Source organism: Notamacropus eugenii, chromosome 3, assembly GCF_028372415.1.
Source record: "Notamacropus eugenii isolate mMacEug1 chromosome 3, mMacEug1.pri_v2, whole genome shotgun sequence".
NCBI lineage: Eukaryota > Metazoa > Chordata > Mammalia > Diprotodontia > Macropodidae > Notamacropus > Notamacropus eugenii.
The window spans coordinates 340,239,972-340,251,286 of record NC_092874.1 but is presented as its reverse complement, the minus strand read 5'-3'; the positions used below and the strand labels follow the sequence as shown (position 1 = coordinate 340,251,286).

General features: G+C 35.1%; 1 pseudogene; it reads right to left on the bottom strand.

Annotated features, from left to right (window-relative positions):
* Positions 1-5,596: 5,596 nt before the first annotated feature.
* Positions 5,597-7,438, bottom strand: LOC140532160 (DNA replication factor Cdt1 pseudogene; annotated as a pseudogene).
* Positions 7,439-11,315: the final 3,877 nt, after the last annotated feature.

The window sequence follows — 11,315 nt, the reverse complement described above, 5'->3', positions numbered from 1 at the left end:
AGATCATCTAGTCTAAACCCTTAAATTATATGTAGATATAGATAGATACATATATTTGTATATATATAATATACATACACATATACATTCATATACAATATACATATGTATATATATATATACATACTTATGCACAAATACAAATTTATAGCACATAGATAATATACAATTGTAATATATTACTATGTAACATAAGTAAATACATATATGTGGGTATATATATATACATATATATATACATATATATGTGTGTGTGTGCCTTTGTCATTATACACATTCTAAAAGTCCTATCTCTCTCTGAATGCTCTTTTGAAACAATGAAAAACAACAAAAAATTGAAAACATAAAATGAGAAGACCTTATAAAGTTTACAGCCCCCCATCATGGTAATCTGCTGTCTCCCTGGTTTAAGGCAATAATTATATTTCATTATTTATTCTCTAGGGTCTTCATTGTTTTTTCAGTTACTTTTAGTCCAAGTTTCTCCTGGTGCTCTTTTTATTTACATTGGTCAACTCATCTTATATAATGCTCTATCACTCTCGTGTATTTCACTTTGAATGATTTTATATACATATTTCTTTGAAGTTCTCATATTTGTTATTTCTTATTACAAATAATATAATGCCTTCACAAATCATTTTTCCCCACCGTCACCCAATTGATGGGCACTTTATTTCTAGTTCTCTGCTCCCTCAAAGATTGCTGCTGTAAATATTTAGGTATATACTGGACTTTTTTATGTCCTCAGGCTCTTTGGGTACATCCCAAGGAATGGAATTGTTGGTTCAAAGGATATAGAAAATACATTTATATTTGTCAGATATTTCAATACTAATTTCTAGAACAATTCAAACTCCACTTATAATGTGTTACTGTGTCTGCCTTTTCATAGGCCTTCTAACATTGCATTGCCTATTTCTTTTCTTTTTGTGGGGGAGTATCTTTAACAATCTTCTGGGATGTGAGATTTGAACATGTTTTCATGTGGAGTCATAGTTTAAAGTTATTTCTTGAAATCATTCATATAGTTTGACTACATTTATCAGGTGAATGGTTCTTTATCTTATGTAATTCTAGTATGTACTTTGTATATCAGGCTTTTATCAGTTATGTTTGATATTAATATTTTTTCCACTTAATAGTTACTCTTCTTTTTATATCTTAATTTATTTTCTTTCTGAAAAAACATTTTTTATTACCCAATCCAGGTCTCTGTTGTTATTTTTGCAGTTTCCTCTACACTTGTCTGGTTTAATCAATCAATCAATAAACATTTGTTGACTATCTACTAGGTATCAGGCCCTGTGCTAATTGCTAGGGATGAAGGAATTAGGGAGAAAAGAAATGTTTTGTTCCACACATTTTGAGATCAAGATATCTACCAGAAATCTTTTTCAAAATGCCTGAATTGCAGTTGGAGATATGCTGTTATAAGTCAACAGAGAGTTTAGGACATGATAGGTAGTTTTGAGAGTCATCAGCAGAGATGGTAATTAATTTCACCAAATTAAGTAGTATAGAGGGATAAGACAAGAGGACCCAAGACAGAATCCTAAGAATACCTCTAGTTACAGAGCATGATGTGGATGAAGATCTAGCAAAAAAAAAAAAATACTGTAACGGATTGTTCAGTCAGTAGGAGGATAACCAGGAGGGAATGGGTTCCCAAAACACAAAGAAAAGATAATATAAAGGAGGACAGAGTAATCAACAGTGTCATTGATTGCAGAGAGGACAGGGAGAATGATGACTGAGAAAAGGCCATTGGGTTTGGCAGCTGAGGTTATCATTAACTTTGGAAAGAGCAGTCGGGAATGATAAGGTAAGAAAGTGGATTATAAGGAATTAAGAAGACAAAGAGTGAGAGGAGAGAAATGGAGGAATCTATTGTAGTTTTGCTTACTTTTGAAGAGTTTAGATGTAAAAAGAAGAATAGCAGGGATGGGAGGATTAGATGAGGTATTCTTCAGGATGGGGGAGGCATGGTTATGTTGTAGTCCAGAAGACATAATTAAGTAGACAAGAAGAGACTGAAAATTAATGATATTGTATGGATGACCGAAGGGGCAAATTATTAGAGGAGATAGGAAAAAATGGATCTCTTAGATACATGAGGATTTAGCCTTGATAAGGACTCCTCATTCTATAAGATAAGAATGAAAGCAGAAATTGTGGAAGAAGGCATCTGAGGGATGAAAGATAAGGGAAAGGGGAAGAGGGAGTTCATAGTGAATGATGCTAATTTTTTTTCTATAAAATCTGAGGTAAAGTTCTCAGCTGAGAAGCTGAGGGAAAGGGGAGCCATGGAAGATTTAAGTAAAGATGAAAAGTTTTGAAATGCTTCTGTGGAGATTGAGATAGTAACTTGATTATGGAGGTATAGTTGTATTGCTTAGCAGTAAGAACCCAAATGAGATTGTGTAACAAATGTGTATTAGACCAAGTAAGACCATTGGGTGTTTTTCTCCACTTTTGTTCAGTATCATACTTATAGGAGCAAAGGAAATAGCACAAGCTGAGGTTTAGCAGAGAAAATTTGGTGATATCATCAAAGAGGACATATTTAAAAGAGGAGAATAATATAGAATGAATTGGTTCATCAAGAGGTCAAGATGGCTAGTGCAGGGAGTAAGACCTAGGAGAGAATTGATGGGTAGAGGAGTTAGGGATCATAGTGAAGATGGAAAATAGAATTTTGTAAGGGAAGGTAGACAGGAAAGTGAAAAGCCAATAGATTATAGTCAGATGGGGGATTTTGGAATTTCTGAAAGTGAAGGTAAGACACTTATTGGTGATGGCAAGATCAAGAGAATGACAATTTTTGTGTGAGACTGAAGTATGGTAGAATAATTGTTCAACTGAGGTAAGTAGATTGAAGAACAGAGAAGTTAGGGTGTTTGAAGGACAGTCAATACATAGGTTTTCTATATATGTATATATATGTACACATGTATTTATACTATACACTCATACGTATACATGTCTGTGTATATATATGTATGTATAAATGTATATACATATGCAATGCATATACATATATACACACATGTGCGTGTGTATACATGCACATGTACATATATGAACACATATATCTATATGTGTATCTATATGTGTGTATGTATATGTGTGTTTGTCTGTGTCCCTAGGGCAAGAGTTGGAAAAGAGATTAAACGCTAGTTAAAAAATAGTTCAGAATTCTCTCCTGGGAATAATTGTCAGGTTTATGTATTACTACCTTTATCTCTTTAAAAAAATAATTTGAACTTTTAGATTAAAATTTATTGTGCTATAATGGAACAAAATACCCATGACTTCATTTTTAAAATGAAAAAACTGAGGTCTAAAGATGTTGAATGAGAAAGTTAAAATGGCTACATGTGAAGCCTCAAAAAAAATGTGAGTTCCTCTCAGGACCAAAAGGAACACCTGAAAGAGCTCAGAAGAGATTTGAAAAATCAAGTAACGACAGAAGAAAAATTGAAAAAGAAATATTGCAAGAGAATCATGAAAAATATCGACACCTTGGTAAAGGAAGCAAGAAATTAAATGATGTTAAAAAATTACTGAAGAAAACAACTGCTTAAAAATGAAATTGATCAAATGGAAGAGGAGATACGAAAATTCACTGAAGAAAACAACTCCTTAAGAAGTATAGATATTAAATGACTTTTCTATGATCTGAGAGTTAATAGTGGTAGTGACCATTTTCATATGCTTTGACTTTGAAGACAACATTATTTTCCTCAAATCATGTTACTTTTTTTCTGCAATATAGAGACTTGTGATCAGTGAAAACTCAAATAAATTTTTTATTACTTGTAAAATTTTAAATATTTAAAAAAACACTAATTTAGTGAAACTTTTATTTTCAATCAGTTTCTGTTTTTCCTATGAACACTTTCTGCATTATTATTAGCACACACTCATCTACTTCTTTTTTTTCAATTTTTTGAAAATTTTATGTTTTCAATTACATGTAAAAATTTTTTAATATTCTTTTAAAGAAATCATTGATTAATTTTGGTTTTCAACATTCACTTCCACAAGATTTTGAGTTCCAAATTTTCTCCCCATCTCTCTCCTCTGTCCACCCCAAGACAGCTTGCATTCTGAGTACCTATAACCTCAATGTGCCTTCTGCTCTATCATACTCCTCCCTTTTCTTATACCCTTCCCTTCTATTTTCTTGTAGGGCAAGGTAGATTTCTATACCCCATTGCCTATGTGTTTCATTTCCCAGTTGCACGCAGAAACACTTTTTAAGATTTGCTTTTGAAACTTTGGTTTCCAACTTTTCTCCCTCCCTGCCCATTCCCATTGAGAAGGCAAGTAATTTATTATAGGTTATAGATGGGTATTAATTCAAAACACTTCCATGATAGTCATTGTGAAAGATTAAATATATTTTCCTCTATCCTATCCAGCCTCCACTTATTCTGTTCTCTCTTTTGACCCTGCCCCTCCTCAAAAGTATTTACTTCTAATTACTCCCTCTTCCCATTTGCCTTCCCTTTTATCATTCCTCCTCACCTCCCCCATGCTTACTCAGTGTACTTGTTATTCCCTCATTAAGCCAAATTCAATGAAAATACGGTTCACTCTTTCCCTCTCACTGCCACCCTCTTCCCCTTTATTGAAAAAGCTTTTTATTGTTTCTTTTACGTGAGAGATAATTTACCCCATTTTATTTCTCCCTTCCTCTTTCTCCCAACATATTCCTCTCTTGTCCCTTAATTTTATTTTTTAGATATCATCCCTTCATAGTCAACTCACCCTCTGCCCTCTGTCTATGTATATAATCCCTCTAACTACCCTAATACTGAGAAAAGTCTCAACAGTTGCAAATATTATGCTCCATGTAAGAATGCAAACAATTCAATTTTAGTAAATCCTTTTGGATTTCTCTTTCCTGTTTATCTTTTCTTGCTTCTCTTGATTCTTGTGCTTCAAAGTCATATTTTCTATTCAGCTCTGGTCTTTTCATCAAGAATGCTTGAAAGTCCTTTATTCATTGAATGACAAATTTTACCCCTGAAGTATGATACTCAGTTTTGCTGGGAAGGTGATTCTTGGTTTTAATCCTAACTTCTTTGACCTCTGAAATATCATATTCTAAGTCTTTCAATCCCTTTACATAGAAGCTTCTAGATCTTGGTTTATCCTGATTGTATTTCCACAATACTTGAATTGTTTCTTTCTGGTAGCTTGTAATATTTTCACCTTGACCTGGGATCTCTGAAATTTGGCTACAATATTCCTAGGAGCTGTCCTTTTGAGATCTCTTTTGGGAGGTTATCGGTGGATTCCTTCAATATCTATTTTACCATTTGATTTTAAAATATCAGAGTAGTTTTCCTTGACAATTTCTTTCTTTTTTTTTTTTTTTATGAAAATCTTTATTTTCCAAAGGGCATAAAATGTACAAAAGTCACACTTCTTGGAAATTAGTGTTTTTAAAAGATGCATTCCAAGTACTTTCAGCCCTGCAAACATGCACACACACACACACACACACACACACACACACACACACACACACCTCCCCCCTTTCATCCACAGTCTTCAGATATTTCAACAGTGCTCAGAGTCTAAACTAGGGTTTCTCCTCCTCCTGGGTGATCCTGGCAAGTCTCTCTGAAATGTGACCCAGGTCCACAGACTTGTCCAGCTTCAGGTAGGTGTCAATTCTGATACGATAGAGACTGAGCTAGTCTGGGAGCACCTCTGAGAGGACCTGCAGGTGCTTCTCCATCTCCCCGGGTGTCATGGACAAGCAGTAGCTGCTAACCATCCTGGCGCATGTCACCTCCATGGTCAAGGCCAGCTTCTCTGCCACAAAGACACTCAGAAGGATGAGCACCAGCTCGGGCAGCCTGGACAGCACCAGCACTCGCTCCTCCTGCTGAGGTCTGCGGGTCATTATCACCTGCAGTTTTTGAGTTTCCTTGGCACAGATTCGCTCCAGTAGAGCCTGGGAGATGCCCTTCAGGGTGCTGGGAAAGCCGGATGGTGAAACTAGTTTCAGAGGACTGCTGAGACCAGGCGACTCTGGTTTGCGAGGCTATGGAGACCAGGTGAGGCGGGGCTGTTGTTGTCAGGTGTTTTCAGAGCCCAGATTGGCCAAGGCCTTTTGCATCTTTGGTGTCTGCGTGGTCCGAGCTCTGGACAGCGTCTCCTGTGCAGTTGTGACCTTGTCTGTGTGAGGTGGCTTTGGGCAGCTCAGCAGGGATGACGTCTGACACTTTGTCCACGTTAAATTTTGGGTGCCACCTGGTTAGCTGGTCTTCTGGTACCACCAATGGTGGGGTCAGAGAGGGGAGGAAAATCTTGTGGTGTTCCTTGACCAGGTTCCACCAAGTTCCTGGTGAAGGTGTGCCTGTGCTGCAGAAGGCAGGAGACCGTCAGCTGGGTCGTTCCCTCACCATCCCCCTCTTCGTCTGACACAAGCTCAGTGGTGAGGTGATAATCCTATCTCTTCAAGCTGTGGTGAAGCGCACTGCCCCAATCTCCCTCCCGCTCCCCCCAAGTCCAAGAAGTCGGTGACTCGGGGTTGAGCCATTGTGAGAGCAGGCCAGGGTGGGGTGGGTGTGGGGTCCATGGATGCAGATAGAGAAGGATAAACAACGTTCTAAGTGGAAGCTGCAGATCAAGTAGATAATTTCTTGAAAGATGATGTCTAGGCTCTTTTTTGATCCTGGCTTTGAAATAGTCCAATAATGTTTAATTATCTCTCCTGTATCTATTTTCCAGTGGGATATCTCACATTGTCTGCTATTTTTTCATTCCTTGGGTTTTGCTTTATAATTTCTTGATTTTTCATCGTCATTAGCTTTCAACTGCTCCATTCTAATCTTTAAGGAATTATTTTCTTCCAGTGATCTTTTGAATCTTCTTTTCCTTCTGGCCAATTCTGCTTTTTAAGGCATTCTTCTCACTGGCTTTTTGGATTTCTTTTGCCATTTGGGTTAGTCTTTTTTTAAAGGTGTTATTTTCTTCTCCATTTTTGGATCCCCTTTAGCAATCAGTTGACTCAGGTTTCATGATTTTCTTGCATTACACTTACTTCTCTTCCCAATTTTTACTCTTCTTCTCTTACTTGATTACAAATTCCTTTGTGAGCCCTTCCATGGCCAGAGACCAATTCACATTTTTCTTGGAGGCTTTGGGTTTTTGGAATTTTTATTTTGCTGCCTTTTTCTGTTTGTGTATTTTTGTGTGTTTTGGTGACAGTCTTCCTTGTCACCAAAGTAAGATTCTATAGTTTGATTCTTTTCCAGCTTTAGCTCATTTCCCCAGCCATTTACTTGACTTTTCAGATCTTTGTCAAGGTAATTCTCTGCTTCCAGTGGGGGTGTGGGGCATACTGTCAGTTGTTCAATCAACCCACAACCTGTGGGTCTAGAGTTTCAGAAATAGCAGCTGCTGCTGCCCCCATGGCTGCTGAGGCTGCAGCAGGCTCCTCCTCTGTTGCCCTGGGGCTAGGACCTGACAACTTTACTCTTCTACAGGAGTTTGACAGTTTTTTCCATTGACTTTCCAATTTGTCTTCAGCATTTTGGGGTTTGAAGTCTGGAAACTGCCACAAGTGCCAGTGATTCAGTGCCCCCTAGACCTGCTCATGTTCCATCTGCTCCAGTGGGTCCATGATGCACTGTGTATGGTGTGCTACACACTTCCAGTCAACCTTTCAAGCTGTCTTGGACTGGACATATGCTTCAGTCCCTCATTCTATGGGTTTTGCAGAATTTGTTTAGAGTAGTTTTTTTTTTTTACAGGTATTTGTCTGGGTTTGCAGGGAGAGGCATAGCATGTCCCTGCTTTTACTCTGCCACCTCATGCACTTCTTTGTCTCCTACAACCTATGTCCAGTTTTGCTGCATGCTAATTAATCCTTGTTAAGATATTAACTGGGTCAAATGCAAAGCTCAGTGAATATAGTGCTGAGCCTGTAGTCATGAAGACCTGAGTTAAAATCTGGCCTCAGACACTTAGCAGCTGTGTGACCTTGGGTAAGTCAAATCTTTTTTCTTAACCCACTGGGGAAGGCAAACGATTCCAGTATCTTTGCCAAAAGATTCCATGGGCAACATGGATCAAAGAACAAATCAGAAAAAAAAAAACTTTGTTAAAGACAATGATGATTAGAAAATATACCAATATTTCTGGTTTGTAATTAAAATACTGTTTGAAAAAAATAAATTTGTCTCTTAAAAAACTATTACTACAATTTAAAACTAGGGGATTAATAAACTGAAATTTTAAAAAGTTAGAAAGCCAACAAAAATAGATAAATATTAAAAATTACAGGAGAAATAAAATATAAAGTTAAAAATATATAAATCATAAAATTAAAGTCTTTAAATAATAAGATAGTAAATCTTTAGCTAACATTATAAAAGTGAAAGAACCAAGAAATTACTAAAATTAAAAAGAAAACATTGAAATTGCAAGAGAGAAGAAACACACAAACACATTCTAGTAAAATGGAGATGTTAGAACATGTGACAATTTGCTTACACAAAAAATTACAGTCTCAAAGGAACAGAATCTGAAATACAAATCACAAAAATTAATCTCAAAAATGAATTTGAGCTGCATATTGATTTATACTTTAAAATTAACATTGCAAAATTTGACAATTCTGAAACTTTACGACTTATGTCAATAAATGATTAGCCATGATTCTAGAATACTTATAAAAAAGAATGCCACTCACCTTACAGCAGAGATATGTTGGACTAATATGTAAAATAATACATGAGAATTTAGAGGTGGCTAATTTGGGAATTTATTTTGCTTTACTGCATAGATGATGCAGGAATTCTACATTTTTCTTAATTGATGGGGTGATGCAAGATGGAGAAAAGCACGAATGCTTGATATTTTTTGGTTCGTTTTCCTGGACTTTTTTCTCTTTAAGGGGAGGTGATGTATAAAAATTAGTATTATATAAAACAGGTTATCAATAAGAAAGATTTTTTAAAGAAGAAGAAATGTAGTAAATATTTAAGTGCTGATTTTTTGCATTATGCTAAGAACTTGAAAAATATCTAATTTAATCCTCCCCGAAACCCTGTGAGATTGCAGTTATTAGACTCAATTTACAACTGAAGAGCCTGAGGCAGACATGTCTAGGATCACACAGTTGGTATGTCCCTGAAGATTAAAACTCAGGTCTTCCTGACCTTAACTTCATCACTGTATTCATTGCACCATTTAGCTGCCTTGGTCAATGCTTGAAAGGTATTACCAAGGAAAGTAAAACAATTTACCTTTGAATTCTATCAAACATTGAAAGAGAAGCTATTATTTTAGACAAATTATCTCAAAAGAAGTAGAGAAAAAAATCCTAAAATCCTTTTATGAAACCAATATTGTCCTATTTCCTAATCCATGAAGGAATTCAAGCATAGAAAGAAAACTATAGTCCATATCACAAGTGATTATGGTACATAAATTTCTTATATAATTCTGGCAAAAACACTGCAACATTAAGTTAATTAATTATTTGCTTGGAAGAAATAGGATTCATGCACAGGATAGAATTCTTTAACATTAAGGGAGCAGCTTAATTTCTCATATTTAATTTGTAAATGCTCCAATCTGCATATTAATATTAACTGATACCACCGAAATCCTTCTAAAACTAAATAAAACATCTGTTTGTACTAATAACCCTCCTCAAGCATAAGCTTAGAAGTAACATTATTTTATATGATAAATAGTGAAAATCTGAAATCTAAAGCTGAATTTAATTGGTGTAAGGAAACACTAAAAGATTAACCTGTTTTAGGCAGAAATCAATGATTCTCCCTTATTATTTGCTGTAGTTATAGAAATGACAAAAAAGAGAATAAAATTATCTTATTTGCAGAATATGATGATTTACTTAAAAAAGAGTCTAAACAAAGAAATTTATTTAGATAATTAGTAGCTTCAGTAAAGAAGGAAGATATATATATATATATATATATATATATATATATATATAAAAATTTAAATTAGTAATACTTTATATCATAAAATTAAAATTCAGGAAGAAATAAAAGAAATGTAAATCCCATTCAAAATTGCAAAATGGCACAGAAAATATTTTGGAGTCAACCTAGCAAAGACACAGATAAGAATTATAAAAACAAACGTTCAAAACACTCTAGAGAAAGAAAAAGCATGGAAAATAATTGGACGGGTATTCATTGATCATTATTTATTAACAACTGACAATACTATTTCACTAATTTTCACATTTGGCATTATATGAATCAAAACACCTAAACAATAACAAATCCATTTAGAAGGAAAAATGTCTGAAATGTCAAAGGCAATAATGAAAACAACAACAACAAACTGAAGAAAATGGGAGAACGGCACTTCCAAACCATTCTCTACCTTATATAGAAGCAATCATAAAAGCCGTTTGATACTAGTTAAAAAAATACAAAAAGTAACTCAATGGAATAGACCATCAGTCAATCATTCAATAGTCATTAAATAAATACTTACTATGTGCCATACAGATGTCAGGCATACAAATAATAAAAGAATCTCTATTCTTAAGTAACAGATTCTTAATAGAGGAAACAAGTAATATATAACAGAGATAAATATTGAATAAATGTTTGGATTATAAATACACATATAATGGGGATTGCGAAGAGCATGTGCATTTCTGGCTAACCATAGGCCCTTGACTCAGTACTCAGGGGGCTTGAAGATTTGAAATGATGAGGCAGTTTTCATATTGCACATTGCCTAAGTAGGAAGCTTTGATGATTCAGAAAATACTTAAAAAGAAGTGACCAAATCCATAGTGTGATTTTCCTTTCTGGTCAAAGAATCCCTGTCTTGACTATTTCAAATCATTCCTCCAGTAGTTGGGGCATGTCAGTTTGCTCTATCCTTAACCTTGACTTCCCATTTAACTATGAGCACATGGCATCCAAATCACAGGTCTTATGTTGGCAAGCCTGAGTCCAGCAATTAGGGTTTCATTGGCTATGTTTATCTTTATTGATCTTAAGAAAATTCATATACATCTTGAGATAGTTCAGGCTTGGAATCAACCTTGTGGTTTTAAGGTTTTCAAATTTTCTAGGTTCTGTTTCTATGAATGGGTGTAAAAGAGATGATTCCTGGCAACTAAGTATACTAGAGAAAACAATCACCATGAAAAACGATAGAACTAAGTCTTGTATGCTTTATAAGAAGATGTGGGCATTGAGGGACACAGTGTAAAACTGAAATGAAATGTAAATACCTAAACAACAATCCTGGAAACTCTTTTTATGTTCTAATAAGTTTAAAATATCAGC